General features: G+C 38.9%; 1 non-coding gene across 1 annotated transcript; it reads left to right on the top strand.

Moving 5' to 3' along the window:
- The first annotated feature begins 7,666 nt into the window (after positions 1 to 7,666).
- On the top strand, positions 7,667 to 7,774 carry LOC148564605 (small nucleolar RNA R71). The gene has a single exon (XR_015884672.1). It is a non-coding gene; the product is annotated as a small nucleolar RNA R71 (small nucleolar RNA).
- The last annotated feature ends 10,044 nt before the right edge of the window (positions 7,775 to 17,818 follow it).

The following is a 17,818-nucleotide window of genomic DNA, read 5'->3' as shown; positions in this document are numbered from 1 at the left end:
GGCGCGCTCTCAATTGCGTTGGAAAGTAGACATCCTGGGCTTTCAAGCAATATATAATAGTCTATATTTTCTGAGTTTTGATAACGCAAACTGGCATTTAAACGCCAACTTTCTACCCTATTCTGGCGTTAAATGCCAGAATTGGCATAAAAGCTGGAGTTAAACGCCCAAACTGGCACCAGAGCTGGCGTTTAACTCCAAGAAAAGTCTCTACATGTGAAAGCTTCAATGCTCAACCCAAGCACACACCAATTAGGCCCGGAAGTGGATTTCTGCATTAATTACTTATTTCTGTAAACTCTAGGCTACTAGTTCATTATAAATAGGTCCTTTTACTATTGTATTTTCATCTCTGGAACACATTATGTAACTTTTACATTTTGAGACCTCCATGGGAGGCTGGCCACTCGGCCATGTCTACCTTATTTTCACTTATGTATTTTCAACGGTGGAGTTTCTACACCCCATAGATTAAGGTGTGGAGCTCTGCTGTTCCTCATGAATTAATACAAAGTACTACTATTTTCTATTCAATTCAAGCTTATTCTTATTCCAAGATATTCACTCACACTTCAACATGATGAATGTGATGATCCGTGACACTCATCATCATTCTCACCTATGAACGCGTGCCTGACAACCACCTCTGTTCTATCTGCAATAGCTTGAGTGCATATCTCTTGGGTTTCTAATCTAAGATTAGAACATTCATGGTATAGGATATAATTATTGGCGGCCATTCTTGAGATCCAAAAAGTCTGAACCTTGTCTGTGGTATTCCGAGTAGGATCTGGGATGGGATGACTGTGACGAGCTTCAAACTCGCGAGTGTTGGGCGTAGTGACAGACGCAAAAGGATCAATGGATCCTATTCCAACATGAGTGAGAACCGACAGATGATTAGCCGTGCGGTGACAGCGCATTTGGACCATTTTCACTGAGAGGACGGACGGTAGCCATTAACAACGGTGATCCCCCAACATACAGCTTGCCATGGAAGGGAGTATGAATGATTGGATGAAGGCAATAGGAAAGCAGAGGTTCAGAAGGAACAAAGCATCTTCATACGCTTATCTGAAATCCCACCAATGAATTACATAAGTGCTTCTATCTTATTTTCTGTTTTAATTATATTTCAATTATCAAAATCCCATAACCATTTGAATCTGCCTGACTGAGATTTACAAGGATGACCATAGCTTGCTTCAAGCCAAAAATCTCCGTGGGATCAACCCTTACTCACGTAAGGTATTACTTGGACGACCCAGTGCACTAGCTGGTCAGCTGCACGAAGTTGTGTGTAAAGTGTGCGATCACGATTCTGTGTACCAGTCATCCTGTAAATCGTAGTCAGGCGGATTCAAATGGTTATGAGGTTTTGATAATTAAATGATAAATAAAACGTAAATTAAAATAAAGATACTTATGTAATTCATTGGTGGGAATTTCAGATAAGCGTTTGGAGATGCTTTGTTGCTTCTGAACCTCTGCTTTCCTATTGTCTTTCATCCAATCATGCGTGCTCCCTTCCATGGCAAGCTGTATGATCCTCTCAGTGAAAATGGTCCAAGTACGGTTTTTGCACGGCTAATCAACTGTCGGATTTCTCGTCTCGGATGAAGAATACCAGGTACAGCTACCACACGACTAATCATCTGTCGGTTCTCACTTGTGTCAGAATAGGATCTCTCTATCCTTTTTGCACACTGTTACTGCACCCAACATTCGCGAGTTTGAAGCTCGTCACAGTCATCCCATCCCAGATCCTACTCGGAATACCACAAACAAGGTTTAGACTTTCCGGATCTCAGGAATGCTGCCAATTGGTTCTAGCCTCTACCACGAAGGTTCTAATCTCACGGACTCGGTCCGTAGATTAGAGACCCAAGAGAATATACTCCGGCTGTCGTCCAATGACTATGTTGAACATCATGTAGACCACTTGTGGTTGTCAGGCACGCGGATCTTGGCTAAGCGAGTAACGAAGATAGTGGGTGATTGTCATGGGTCACCCTTTCATTTTGACTTAACTGAATTAAGTACGAGAGTATATCTTAGAGAAGAAGTAGCGTGAATTGAAAGAGAAACAATAGTACTTGCATTAATTCATGAAGAACAGCAGAGCTCCACACCTTAATCTATGAGGTGTAGAAACTCCACTGTAGAAAATACATAAGAGAAAAAGGTCTAGGCATGGCCGAATGGCCAGCCTCCCAAGTGTAACATAAAAGTCCAAAGATGATTCCAAGCTCTCCCCGCATACAATAGTAAAAAGTGCTATTTATACTAAACTAGTTACTAAGGATTACAGAAAATAAGTAACTAAGTGCAGATAGTGCAGAAATCCACTTCCGGGGCCCACTTGGTGTGTGCTTGGGCTAAGCATTAAGCTTTACACGTGCATAGGCCTTTTCTAGAGTTAAACGCCAGCTTGGATGCCAGTTTGGGTGTTTCACTCCAGTTCTGGTGTCAGTTCAGGCGTTTTATGCCAAAAAAGGGTCTCTGACTGGCGTTTAGACGCCAGTTTGAGCCATTAAATCTCAGGAAAAATATGGACTATTATATATTGCTGGAAATCCCAAGATGTCTACTTTCCAACGCAATTGAGAGCGTGCCAATTGGTCTTCTGTAACTCTAGAAAATCCACTTTGAGTGCAGGAGGGTCAGAATCCAACAACATCTGCAGTCCTTTCTCAGCCTCTGAATCAGACTTTTGCTCAGATCCCTCAATTTCAGCCAGAAAATACCTGAAATTAAAGAAAACACACAAACTCATAGTAAAGTCTAGAAATATGATTTTTGCATAAAAACTAATAAAAATATAATAAAAAGTAACTAAAACATACTAAAAACTAACTAAAAACAATGCAAAAAAGCGTATAAATTATCCGCTCATCACAACACGAAACTTAAATTGTTGCTTGTCCCTAAGCAACTAAAAAAAATAGGATAAAAATAAGAGAAAATACAATAAATTTCAAAATTATCAATGAAGATTAGTTTTAATTAGATGAGCGGGACTAGTAGCTTTTTGCTTCTGAACAGTTTTGGCATCTCACTTTATCCTTTGAAGTTTAGAATGATTTGCATCCATAGGAACTCAGAATTCAGATAGTGTTATTGATTCTTCTAGTTTAGTATGTTGATTCTTGAATACAGCTACTTTATGAGTCTTGGCCGTGACCCTAAGCATTTTATTTCCAGTATTACCATCGGATACATAAATGCCACAGACACATAACTGGGTCAACCTTTTCAGATTGTGACTCAGCTTTGCTAGAGTCCCCAGTTAGAGGTGCCCAGAGTTCTTAAGCACACTCTTTTTGCTTTGGATCACGACTTTAACCACTCAGTCTCAAGCTTTTCACTTGGACCTTCATGACACAAGCACATGGTTAGGGACAGTTTGATTTAGCCGCTTAGGCCTGAATTTTATTCCTTTTGGGTCCTCCTATCCACTGATGCTCAAAGCCTTGGATCCTCTTTACCCTTGCCTTTTAGTTTAAAGGGTTACTGGCTTTTTCTACTTGATTTTTCTTTTTCTTTATTTTTTGCCATTTTTTTTCGCAAACTTTGTGTTTTTCACTGCTTTTTCTTGTTTCAAGAATCAATTTTATGATTTTTCAGATTATCAATAACATTTCTCTTTTTTATTATTCTTTCAAGAACCAACAATTTTAACATTCATAAACTTCACTATAAAAAATATGCATTGTTCAAGCATTCATTCAGAAAACAAAAAGTATTGCCACCACATCAAAATAATTAAATTATTTTCAAGATAGAATTCGAAACTCATGTACTTCTTTTTCTTTTTCAGAAAACATTTTTCATATAAGAGAGGTGAAAGATTCATGGAACATTCATAGCTTTAAGACATAGACACTAAACACTAATGATCATGTAATAAAGATAAAAACATAGACAAAATATAAAGCATAGAAATGAAAAATCGGAAAATAAGAACTAGGAAATTAAAGAACGGGTCCACCTTAGTGACGGGGGCTAGTTCTTCCTCTTGAAGATCCTATGGATTGCTTGAGCTCCTCTATGTCTCTTCCTTGCCTTTTTTGCTCATCTCTCATGGCCTTTTGGTCCTCTCTGATTTCATGGAGGATGATGGAGTGCTCTTGGTGCTCCACTCTTAGTTGCTCCATGTTGAAACTCAATTCTCCTAAAGAGGTGTTGAGTCGCTCCCAATAGTTGTGTGGAGGAAAATGTATCCCTTGAGGCATCTCAGGGATTTCTTGATGAGGGACTTCCTCATGCTCTTATTGAGGTCCATGAGTGGGCTCTCTTGTTTGCTCCATCCTCTTTTTAGTGATGGGCTTGTCCTCTTCAGTGAGGATGTCTTCCTCTATGACAATTCCAGCTGAATTGCATAGGTTATAGATGAGATGAGGGAAGGCTAACCTTGCCAAAGTGGAGGGCTTGTCCGCCACCTTGTATAGTTCTAGAGGTATGATCTCATGAACTTCTACTTCCTCTCCATTCATGATACTATGGATCATGATAGCCCGATCTACTGTAACTTAGACCGGTTGCTAGTAGGAATGATAGAGTGTTGGATGAACTCTAACCATCCTCTAACCACAGGCTTGAGGTCAAGCCTTCTCAGTTGAACCGGCTTGCCTTTGGAGTCTCTCTTCCATTAAGCTCCTTCCACACAGATGTCCATGAGGACTTGGTCCAATATTTGATCAAAGTTGACCCTTCTAGTGAAAGGATGAGGATCTCCTTGCATTATTGGCAAGTTGAATGCCAACCTCACAGTTTTTGGACTGAAATCCAAGTATTTCCCTCGAACCATTGTGAGCCAATTCTTTGGGTTCGGGTTCATACTTTGATCATGGTTCTTAGTGATCCATGCATTAGCATAGAACTCTTGAACCATTAAAATTCTGACTTGTTGGATGGGGTTGGTGAGAGCTTCCCAACCTCTTCTCCGAACCTCACGTAGGATCTCCGGATATTCACTCCTTTTGAGCATGAATGGGACTTTGGGGATCACCCTTTTCTTGGCCATAAATTCATAGAAGTGGTCTTGATGGTCCTTTGAGATGAATCTCTCCATCTTCCATGACTCGGAGGTAGAAGCAATTGCCTTCCCTTTCCTCTTTCTAGAGGTTTCTCCGGCCTTAGGTGCCATTAATGGTTATGGAAAAATAAAAAGCAGAGTTTTTTCCTACACCAAACTTAAAAGGTTTGCTCGTCCTCGAGCAAAAGAAGAAAGAAAGGAGTAGAAGAAGAAGAAATGGAGGAGATAGAGGGGTGTGTTGAATTCGGCCAAGGGGGGGTTTAAGTGTTTAAGATGTGTGAAATTGAAGGTGGTAAGGAGGGGTATTTATAGTTTGGGAGGGAAATGTTTTGAATTTGAATGGTGAGGTAGGTGGGGTTTTATGATGGGTTTTTGGGGAATAGTGGATGGATGTGAGTGGTGAAGAGATTATGGAGAAGAGGGTAGGACTTGATAGGTGAATGGTATTTGGGGAAGAGTGTTATGGAGAGGTGTGAAGAGGAGAGTGAGTGAGTTGGGGTAGGTGGGGATCTTGTGGGGTCCACAGATCCTGAGGTGTCAAGGAATTCTACTCCCTGCACCTTTCTGGCGTTTAAACGCCCTCTGTGTGCCAATTCTGGCATTTAATGCCATCTCTGCTACCTTTTCTGGCGTTAAACACCAGTCTGTCTGCTAATTCTGGCGTTTAATGCCAGCCAGACAGCTTGACACCCTTTTCTGGTGTTTAACGCCAGTCTGTCTGCCATTTCTGGCGTTTAACGCCCAAAATGCTGCCAGACTGGGCGTTAAACGCCCATTATGCTTTCCTTACTGGCGTTTAAACGCGAGTAAGCACGCCAGTATGCCTGTCCTCTAAGGTGTGCTATTTTTGATGCTATTTTTGATTCTGCTTTAATTCTGCAGCTGTTTTTTTTTTATGACTCCTCATGATCATCAACCTAAAGAAAACATAACATGGCAATGGAAAACAAATGTCTATAAAAAGAAGGTAAATATAATTAAATAACATTAGGTTGCCTCCCAATAAGCGCTTCTTTAATGTCAATAGCTTGACAGTGAGCTCTTAGAGAGCTTCACAGAGACTCAGAGCTTAATTGTGGCCTCCCAACATCAAACTTAGAAGTTGAGTGTGGGGGCTCTGCTTGACTCTGTATGGAGAGAAATGGATGAAGCTTTTCATGCTTCTTCTCCATGTTTACAGAAGAAGATCCTTGATCCTTAAACACAAGGTAGTCCTCATTCAATTGAAGGACTAACTCTCCTCTGTCCACATCAATCACAGCCCTTGCTATGGCTAGGAAGGGTCTTCCAAGGATGATGGATTCATCCTCATCCTTCCCAGTGTCTAGGATTATAAAGTCAGCATAGATGTACAGGCCTTCAACCTTTACTAAAACATCCTCTACAAGTCCATAAGCCTGTTTCATTGATTTGTCTGCCATCTCTAATGAGATTCTTGTAGCTTGTACCTCAAAGATCCCTAGTTTCTCCATTACAGAGAGTGGCATGAGGTTTATTCCCGACCCTAGGTCACACAGAGCCTTCTCAAAGGTCATGGTGCCTGTGATACAAGGTACTAAGAGCTTTCCAGGATCCGATTTCTTCTGAGGTAACTTCTGTTGAACCAAGGCATTTTGTTTCATGATTGCTCCTAGATATCGAGCTACTTGCTCTTCAACAATATCTTCATCCTCATCAGAGGAAGAATACTCATCAAAGCTCATGAATGGAAACAGTAAGTTCAGTGGAATCTCTATGGTCTCTATATGAGCCTCAGATTCCTTTGGTTCCTTAATAAAACTCCTTATTGGTCAGTGGACGTCCATTGAGGTCTTCCTCACTGGAAATCACTGCCTTTTTACTCTCTCTAGGTTCAGCCACTTTGGCTATAGTTATGGCCTTGCACTCTCTTTTGGGATTCTCTTCTGTATTGCTTGGGAGAGTACTAGGAGGAGTTTTAGTAACTCTTTTACTCAGATGACCCACTTGTGCCTCCAAATTTCTGATGGAGGAACTTGTTTCAGTCATGAAATTGAGAGTGGTCTTAGATAGATAAGAGACTATGGTTGCTAAGTCAGAGAGGCTCTGCCTAGAATTCTCTGTCTGTTGCTGAGAATATGATGGAAAAGGCTTGCTATTGCCAAACCTATTTCTCCCACCATTATTATTATTGAAGCCTTGATTAGGCTTCTGTTGATCCTTCCATGAGAAATTTGGATGATTTCTCCATGAAGGATTATAGGTGTTTCCATAAGATTCTCCCATGTAATTTTCCTCTTCCATTGCAGGATTCTCAGGGTCATAAGCTTCTCCTTCAGAGGAGGCTTCTTTAGTACTGCCGGATGCAGCTTGCATTCCACTCAGATTCTGAGAAATCATATTGACTTGCTGAGTCAATATATTATTCTGAACCAATATGGCATTCAGAGTATCAATTTCAAGAACTCATTTCTTCTGAGTCATCCCATTATTCACAGGATTTCTTTAAGAAGTGTACATGAACTGGTTATTTGCAACCATCTCAATGAGTTCCTGGACTTCTGTAGGGGTTTTCTTCAGATGAAGAGATCCACCAGCAGAGTGGTCCAATGACATCTTGGACAATTCAGATAGGCCATCATAGAATATACATAAGATGCTCCATTCTGAAAGCATGTCAGAAGGACACCTTCTGATCAATTGCTTGTATCTTTCCCAAGCTTCATAGAGGGATTCACATTCCTTCTGTCTGAAGGTTCAGACTTCCACTCTAAGCTTGCTCATCTTTTGAGGTGGAAAGAATTTGGCCAAGAAAGCATTGACCAACTTTTTTCAAGAGTTCAGGCTTTCTTTAGGTTGTGAGTCCAACCATATCCTAGCTCTGTCTCTTACAGCAAAGGGGAAAAGCATAAGTCTGTAGACCTTGAGATTAACCCCATTGGTCTTAACAGTGTCACAGATTTACAAGAATTCAGCTAAGAACTGATAAGGATCTTCCAATGAAAGTCCATGAAACTTGCAATTCTGCTGCATTAGAGAAACTAATTGAGGCTTAAGCTCAAAGTTGTTTGCTCCAATTGTAGGAATTGAGATGCTTCTTCCATAGAAGTCGAAAGTTGGTGCAGTAAAGTCACCAAGCATCTTCCTTGCATCTCCACCATTGTTATTGGGTTCGGCTGCCATGTCTGCTTCTTTTTCGAAATTTTCTATAAGGTCCTCTTCGGAGTGTTGTGCTTTAGCTTCTCTTAGCTTCCTCTTCAGAGTCCTTTCAGATTCAGGATCAGTTGCAACAAGAATGTCTTTATCCATGTTCCTGCTCATATGAAAAAGAAGAGAACAGAAGAGAAGAGGAATCCTCTATGTCATAGTATAAAGATTCCTTTATGTGTCAGAGGAAAAGAAGAATAGAATGAAGAAGGAAGAAGAAGAAATTCGAACACAGAGAGAGAGAGAGGGTTTAAATTATTAGATGAGTAGAAGAGAAGTGTTAGTGAAAAAATAGATAGAAAGAGATGAGAGAGAGAAAGTATTCGAATATTAATTAACAGAAAAGAAAAATATTTTTATTTTCATTTTAATTATAAGTTAGAATTCGAAATTTAAGAAAAGAAATAAAAGCAAATTGAAAACTAAATAAATTAATTACTTAAAAAGATTTTTGAAAAATTTGTTAGTTAGTTTTCGAAATTAATGAGAGAGAAAAGTAGTTAGGTGGTTTTGAAAAAGATAAGAAATAGTAAAATTTTTAAAATTAAAATAAACAAGTCAAGTGCTTAATTGAAAAAGATTTGAAAATAAATTTTGAAAAGATAAGAAGTTAGGAAAAGATTTTGAAATTAAAATTTTAAAAGGATATGATTGAAATTTATTTTGAAAAGGAATTGAAAAGGGAATTAAAAAGATTTGATTTTGAAAAAGATTTGAAAAGATAGAATTTTTAAATTGAAATTTTGACTTGACTAACAAGAAACAACTAAATTTTAAAATTTTTTGACCAAGTCAACTCAAAATTTCGAAAATTATGAGAAGAATAAGGAAAAGATATTTTTTTTTACTTTTGAATTTTTAATGAGGAGAGAGAAAAACAACAAAATGAAACAAAACATAAAAATTTAAGATCAAAACAAATAATGCATGCAAGAACACTTTGAATGTCAAGATGAACGCCAAGAACACTTTGATGATCATGATGAACATCAAGAACATATTTTTGAAAAAAATTTTAAGAAAAAGAAACACATGCAAGACACCAAACTTAAAAATTTTTAAACTTTAGACACTAATAATTCGAAAATGCATATGAAAAACAAGAAAAGACACAAAACAAGAAAATGTAAAGATCAAACAAAGAAAATCATCAAGAATAACTTGAAGATCATGAAGAACATAATGCATGAATTTTTGAAAATTTTAAGAAAATTAAAAAAATGCAATTGACACCAAACTTAAAATTTGACACAAGACTCAAATAAGAAACACAATTTTTTGGTTTTTATGATTTTATTAAATTTTTTTGTATTTTTTTTGAAATTATTTTGGAAAAAAAATAAAGAAATTCAAAATTTTTAATAAGAATTCCAGGATTCATGCAATGTTAGTCTAAAGCTTCGGTCCAAAAGAATTACACATGACCATATGGCCAGCCAAGCTTTAGCATAGCATTACATACAACAATCCAATAAATAAGAATCCAAAGGCTCCTGGAATGATAAGTGGAAACCTCAGTCGAAAAGATTAGACATGGCTTAATAGCCAGCCAGGCTTCAACATATCATCATGAAGCTCTAGAATTCATTCTTAAAATTTTTTTTTGAATTTTTCGAAACTAATTTTTTTTTTGTTTTTGTTTTTTTTTTCCGAAAATAAAAAAAAAAAGCTTAAACATAAAATAAAATTACCCAATCTAAGCAACAAGATGAATCGCCAGTTGTTCAAACTCGAACAATCCCTGGCAACGGCGCCAAAAAACTTGGTGCACAGAATTGCGATCACATTTTTCACAACTCCGGTACAACTAACCAGCAAGTGCACTGGGTCGTCCAAGTAAAACCTTACGTGAGTAAGGGTTGATCCCACGGAGATTGTCGGCTTGAAGCAAGCTATGGTCATCCTGTAAATCTTAGTCAGGCGGATTCAAATGGTTATGAGGTTTTGATAATTAAAAGATAAATAAAACGTAAATTAAAATAAAGATACTTATGTAATTCATTGGTGGAAATTTCAGATAAGTGTTTGGAGATGCTTTGTTGCTTCTGAACCTCTGCTTTCCTATTTTCTTCATCCAATCATGCATGCTCCCTTCCATGGCAAGCTGTATGATCCTCTCAGTGAAAATGGTCCAAGTACGGTTTCTGCACGGCTAATCAACTGTCGGATTTCTCGTCTCGGATGAAAAATACCAGGTACAGCGATCGCACGGCTAATCATCTGTCGGTTCTAACTTGTGTCAGAATAGGATCTCTCTATCCTTTTGCACACTGTCACTACGCCCAACATTCGTGAGTTTGAAGCTCGTCACAGTCATCCCATCCCAGATCCTACTCGGAATACCACAGACAAGGTTTAGACTTTCCGGATCTCAGGAATGCTGCCAATTGGTTCTAGCCTCTACCATGAAGGTTCTAATCTCACGGACTCGGTCCGTGGATTAGAGACCCAAGAGAATATACTCCGGCTGTCCTCCAATGACTACGTTGAACATCATGTAGACCGCTTGTGGTTGTCAGGCACCCAGATCTTGGCTAAGCGAGAAATGAAGATAGTGGGTGATTGTCACGTGTCACCCCTTCATTCTGACTTAACTAAATTAAGTACGAGAGTATATCTTGGAGAAGAAGTAGGTGTGAATTGAAAGAGAAACAATAGTACTTGCATTAATTCATGAAGAACAGCAGAGCTCTACACCTTAATCTATGAGGTGTAGAAACTCCACCGTAGAAAATACATAAGAGAAAAAGGTCTTGGCATGGCCGAATGGCTAGCCTCCCAAGTGTAACATAAAAGTCCAAAGATGATTCCAAGCTCTCCTCGAATACAATAGAAAAAAGTGCTATTTATACTAAACTAGTTACTAAGGATTACAGAAAATAAGTAACTAAGTGCAGATAGTGCAGAAATCCACTTCCGGGGCCCACTTGGTGTGTGCTTGGGCTGAGCATTGAGCTTTACACGTGCATAGGCCTTTTCTAGAGTTAAACACCAGCTTGGATGCCAGTTTGGGCGTTTAACTCCAGTTCTGGTGCCTGTTCCGGCATTTTACACCAGAAAAGGGAATCTGGCTGGCATTTAGATGCCAGTTTGGGCCATCAAATCTCGAGAAAAATATGAACTATTATATATTTCTGAAAAGCCCAAGATGTCTACTTTCCAACGAAATTAAGAGCGTGCCAATTGGGCCTCTGTAGCTCCAGAAAATCCACTTCGAGTGCAGGAGGGTCAGAATCCAATAGCATCTACAGTCCTTTCTCAGCCTCTGAATCATACTTTTGCTCAGATCCCTCAATTTCAGCCAGAAAATACCTGAAATTATAGAAAAACACACAAACTCATAGTAAAGTCCAGAAATGTGATTTTTGCATAAACTAATAAAATATAATAAAAAGTAACTAAAATATACTAACTGGCAAGTGCACCGGGTCGTACCAAGTAATACCTCAGGTGAGTGAGGGTTGATCCCACGAGGATTGAAGGACTAAGCAACAATGGTTGATTAAATTACTTAGTTAGGCAAACAAAAAGTAATGTTTAAATGTTCAAGAAGCATTAAACAATCGTGCAGAAATTAAAATAGTAAAGTAAATGAGTTGGGAATAAAATATGGAGAAGGAAGTTAAGGTTTCAGAGTTATCTAATTTTCCGGATAAACTTTTCTTACTAACTATTTTAATCATGTAGGATTTAATTTATGGCAAACTATATGTGACTAGACCCTAATTCCTTAGACATTTCTAGTCTCCTCTAAAATTCATCAACAGCCAATTCCTTGGTCAATTAATTCCATTTAGAGGGTGATGATCAAATTCCAGTTTATATGCCACAAAAACTCTAATTACCTAAAAAATAAAAGGATTATATGTCATGTATCCCGTTAAATCCAGATAATTAAAATTTAGGAGAATATGTTTTCAAGCTATTGTTCAAGTAAAGAGCTTTTTCAAGTTATACAAGAACTCAAATAGAAAGAGGGTCATACTTCTGTTCTACCCAAATTCATAAGATAAAGAGCGAAAACAATTCTTAAATTATAAATCCATACATGAATTAAAATAGAAAAAGCAATAAAATCAATCCATACAAATAGACAGAGCTCCTAACCTTAACAATGGAGGTTTAGTTGCTCATGGTTCAGAGTAAAAAACTAGGATTGTAAATTAGAATGGAATAATGTTGTATTGAGATGGATATATTAAGTTAACTAATTCCCATCCCCTTTTATATCTAATCCTAATAAATTTAAAATCTATCTAAAACTAAAATAATATCTTTTCCTCAAAAATAATATTTAAATTTAAATTAGAATTAATTAACAAGTCTTCAGTTGATGGGTGGGGACCACTCATTTTGTCCATTCTGCAGCTTCTAATCTGTGTTTTCTGGGCTTAAAACGGAGTCAGAACAGCCCAGAAATCGCCCCTAGCATTTTTCTGCATTTTCTGCACGTGGTGCATGTCACGCGTACGCGTCAGTCACGCGTACGCGTTGATGGCCTTTTCGGCGTGTTACGCGTACGCGTCGCTGAGCAAATCTTCAAATCACGCGTACGCGTGAGTCAGGCACAGGCGTCGCCATGGAAAGGTCCAAATCACGCGCATGCGTCAGTCACTCGTACGCGTCGCTCCTCGCTGCCATCTCCTTTGGTTCTTGTGCTGCAGAAACTCCATCAAATCTAGCCGAATGCTACCTAAAATAAACAAAATTGCAAAAGACTCAAAGTAGCATCCATATTGGCTAAAAGGTAATTAATTCTTTATTAAACTCAACAAATTAGATGCAAATTCACTAGAAAAAGATAGGGAAGATGCTCACGCATCACAACACCAAACTTGAATTGTTGCCTGTCCTCAAGCAACCAAAATAATATAGGCTTAGAATGGGAATTTGCATGAGATTGCGAGTTCAATTAAGCTCATGTCTCTTCTTATAGTGGGGTTTACAACTGTAATTCTGAATAGTTTTGGCAACTCACTCTCCTTTGAATCAGAAGAATGTTATGTCATTCGGAATTAGAATCCGGATAATATTATGAATTCTCTTATCTTTTGTAATTCAATTTAACCCTTGAACACAACATTTTTTTCTTTGGTGCTTTGCACCTTGAGCCTAGCCGTGACTTTAAATGTTTTGTCTCAAGTTTTACTTGAGACAGAAACACTACAAGCACTTAACTGGGGAACTCTTTTGAAGTTCTGATTTTTCTTTCAGTTACTCCGAGACAGTGGTGCTCAAAGCATTTGCCATACTCTTGTTGATTGCAATTGTTCTCGACTCTAAATGTTTTGTCTCAAGGATTACTTGACACAAGAACACCACAAGCATGTAACTAGGGAAACAACTCTTTGAGCTTTTAATCATGTCTGACCTCCATAGTCATTGATGCTCAGAGCCTTGGACCTTGCCCCTTTTTTTTTAACTGCTGTTTCTTTTGCTTTAAGGATTATACTTTTACTTATTTCAGAGAAGTCATAATAATTCTCTAAATCCCTGTTCCTAGTACATCAACATTCTTTGATTCAAATTTAAATATGCACTGTTCATGTCATGCATTCAGAGTTACAGAAAATACCACCACATGTAAGTAAATAAGACTATTCTTCAATATAAACTCCCTTTTTCATGCAATACATCACTTCTGTATTTTTTATTTGAATTCAAGCTCAGTGAGTAATACATGAGACATCTTTTCGGAATTAAAGCAATTAAGAGAAAACTAAACTAGACCTAGGATTCTAACAACTAAAGGATCATGCAACAAATAAAGCAAAATGGCGGAAAACCGGAACATAATATAGTAAAAGCGAGAAGGAATATAGAATGAAAGGAACTCAACCACCTTAGTTATCCTAGCGGTCGTTTTATTCTTCAGGTTGTGCTCCTCCTGTGAAGATGATTTGCCTCCCTTTGGTGCCATAAGAATAAACAGAAAATTTCTAAGCGAAGCGTCAACACCAAACTTAAAGGTTTGCTTGTCCTCAGCAAAGAAGAACTGAAAACAGACAGAAACAATTATTCTGATGAAAGAAGAATAAAAGGATAAAAGAACAAGAGAGAATTAGGATTGGGAGAGAAAGAAAGAAAATTAAAACTGGGCAGCGAACTAGTGTAGTTGTGCGGCGAAGGCGATGCGTATGCGTGCAGCACGCGTACGCGTGGGTCACGAATTTTCCTTAATGACGCGTGAGCGTCAGGCACGCGTCCGCATGCCCATGTTTTGTGCGATTCACGCGAAGCCAGCTGCGAACATGCACAACTCTCCTATTCGCGTGGCTTGGGAACCAATAATTTCATGTGACGCATGCGCGTCATGCACGCGCACGCGTGGATGGCTATTTGTGCAGATGATGCGCACGCGTCAGGGACGCGTACGCGTGAACAAGTTTTGTGCTTCTAGCACACTTCCAGCCCCAAGCCAGCACAACTCTCTGCCCAAACACTTATTTTACGTCAATTTTTAAGGTCACGCGTACGCGTCGATGACGCGTACGCGTGGAGTGCCAAAATCACAAATGACGCGCATGCGTGGGGCACGCGTACGCGTGGGCTTGTTTGTGCGAAAGGCATCATTCCTGCGCCACTCCCGCGCAGCTCTCTGTTCATTTTTATTTTTCACGCACACCCCTCTGACGCGGACGTGTCAGCGACACTTGCGCGTCGGGTGCTTCCTTTTTTTTATATCCGGCTCCTGTTCTAAGATAACTGCATGATCTAAAAAATAGTAAAAACTTAGTAAAAATCAAATAAGGAAGAAAATTACTATTACGAAAAATAGCTAAGGATACAAATTTATCGAGTTACCTCCCGACAAGTGCTTCTTTAACATCACTAGCTTGACGGCCAATTCTACTAGTTCAGTAGATGAGTGGACCTCTGGCGATCAATCTCGCCTCCAAGATAGTGCTTCAGCCTCTGGCCATTAACTGTAAATTTTCTATCAGAATTCTCTTCCTGTATTTCCACATGACCATATGGTGAAGCTCTGATAACCACAAACGGTCCTGACCACCGGGATTTCAGCTTCCCAGGAAAGAATTTGAGCCTTGAATTATATAGAAGCACTCTCTGTCCTGGCTCAAAGACTCTGATGGCAATCTTTTTGTCATGCAGTAGCTTGGTTCTCTCCTCATAGAGCTTGGCATTCTCATAAGCTGAATATCTGAATTCATCAAGCTTATTCAAATAAAGCATTCGCTTAATTCCTGCAGCTTCTGAATCAAGATTCAGATACCTGATTGCCTAGTAAGCCTTGTGCTCCAGCTCAAGTGGCAAGTGACAGGCTTTGCCATAGACCAACTGATATGGGGACATGCCAATTGGAGTCTTGTATGCTGTCTGGTATGCCCAGAGAGCATCATCAAGCTTCCTAGACCAGTCTTTTCTTGAAACACTGACGGTCTTCTCTAGAATCCTCTTAAGTTCCCTGTTGAAAACTTCAATCTGTCCATTTGTCTGAGGGTGATAGGGGGTTGCCACTTTATGACGGACTCCATATCTATCCAGAAGAGAATCCAACTGTCTATTATAGAAGTAACTTCCTCCATCACTGATGAGTGTCCTTGGGACACCAAACCAGCTAAAGATATACCTCTAAAGGAAGCTCATTACCACATTGGCATCATTGGTGGGTAGAGCCACAGCTTCCACCCACTTGGACACATAATCAACTGCCACTAGAATATAGTTGTTTGAATGTGAGGGTGGAAAAGGTCCCATGAAATCAATACCCCAAACATCAAACAACTCAACCTCAAGAATCCCCTACTGTGGCATTTCATGGTTGGCAGGGAGATTCGTGGCTTTTGCACATCTGTCACAGTGCTTCACAAATTCTCTTGAATCTCTGAAGAGAGTAGGCCAGTAGAACCCACTCTGAAGGACCGTTGTAACTGTCCTTTCTCCACCAAAGTGGCCTTCATATTCAGAACCATGATAGTGCCAAAGAATCTGCTGTGTTTCTTCATCTGGGACACATCTCCTGATTATACCATCTGAACACCTTTTAAAAAGGTATAGTTCCTCCCAAATGTAGTACTTTACATCAGTCAATAGCTTCTTTACTTGTTGCCTACTGTACTCCTTTGGAATAAAATTCATGGCTTTATAATTTGCAATGTCTGCAAACCATGGAGCCTATTGAATGAGGAACAATTGCTCATCCGGAAATGTCTCAGTCACAGCTGTGGGTGGTTGTACTCCGGCTTCAGGTTCAATCCTGGAGAGATGGTCAGCTACTTGATTTTCTGACCCTTTCCTGTATTTTATCTCAATATCAAACTCCTGAAGGAGCAACACCCATCTGATTAATCTTGGTTTAGAATCCTGTTTGGTTAGAAGGTACTTCAAAGCAGCATGATCAGTATAAACAATAACCTTAGAACCAAGTAAATAGGACATAAACTTATCAACAGCATACACAACAGCTAATAATTCCTTTTCTGTAGTTGTGTAATTCTTTTGAGCATCATTTAACACACGACTGGCATAATAAATGACATGTACAAGCTTACCATGCCTCTGTCCTAAAACAGCTCCTATAGAAAAATCACTAGCATCACACATTAATTCAAATGGTAAATCCCTGTCAGGAGGAGCTATAATGGGAGCAGAGGTAAGGTTTGCTTTCAGCATTTCAAAAGCATGCAGACAATCAGAATCAAAGACAAAAGGAACATCAATAACCAACAGGTTGCTTAAAGGTTTAGCAATTTTAGAAAAATCCTTTATAAATCTTCTATAAAATCCTGCATGACCCAAGAAACTCCTGACTGCCTTAACATTAGTTGGTGGTGGTAATTTTACAATTACCTCCACCTTTGCTCTATCAACTTTAATTCCCTTACTTGAAATCCGGTGTCCAAGAACAATACCTTCTGTAACCATAAAATGACATTTTTCCCAATATAAAACAAGGCTTGATTCTTGACACCGTTTCAAGACAAGAGATAAATGCTTAAGGCAAGATTCAAAAGAATTACCAAAAACATAAAAGTCATCCATAAATACCTCAATAAACTTTTCAACCATATCAGAAAAAATTAAAAGCATACACCTCTGAAAAGTTGCTGGAGCATTGCAAAGTCCAAAAGGCATTCTTCTGTAGGCAAATACTCCAAAGGGGCATGTGAATGCTATCTTCTCTTGATCTTAAGGGTCCACTGCAATTTGGTTATATCCAGAATAGCCATCTAGAAAGCAATAAAATGCATGATCAGCTAACCTCTCAAGCATCTGATCAATGAAAGGCATGGGGAAATGATCCTTCCTTGTAGCAGTGTTGAGCCTCCTGTAGTCTATATACATTCTCCATCCTGTGATTGTTCTTGTAGGAATAAGCTCATTCTCTTCATTCTTGATCATTATCATCCCTCCTTTCTTGGGAACTACCTGCACAGGACTTACCCAAGGACTGTTAGAAATAGGGTAAATAATACCTGCTTCCCATAGTTTCATTATCTCTTTTTGGACCACCTCTTTCATAGTTGGATTGAGTCTCCTTTGTGGTTGCACAACTGGTTTGGCATCATCTTCAAGGAGGATCTTGTGCATACACTTGGTTGGACTAATTCCCTTCAAGTCACTAATGGTCCACCCAAGAGTTGTTTTATGGCT

The sequence above is a fragment of the Arachis ipaensis genome, chromosome B5, assembly GCF_059453495.1.
Source record: "Arachis ipaensis isolate K30076 ecotype BB chromosome B5, ASM5945349v1, whole genome shotgun sequence".
Lineage (NCBI taxonomy): Eukaryota > Viridiplantae > Streptophyta > Magnoliopsida > Fabales > Fabaceae > Arachis > Arachis ipaensis.
This window is presented reverse-complemented; position numbering and strand designations above follow the sequence as displayed.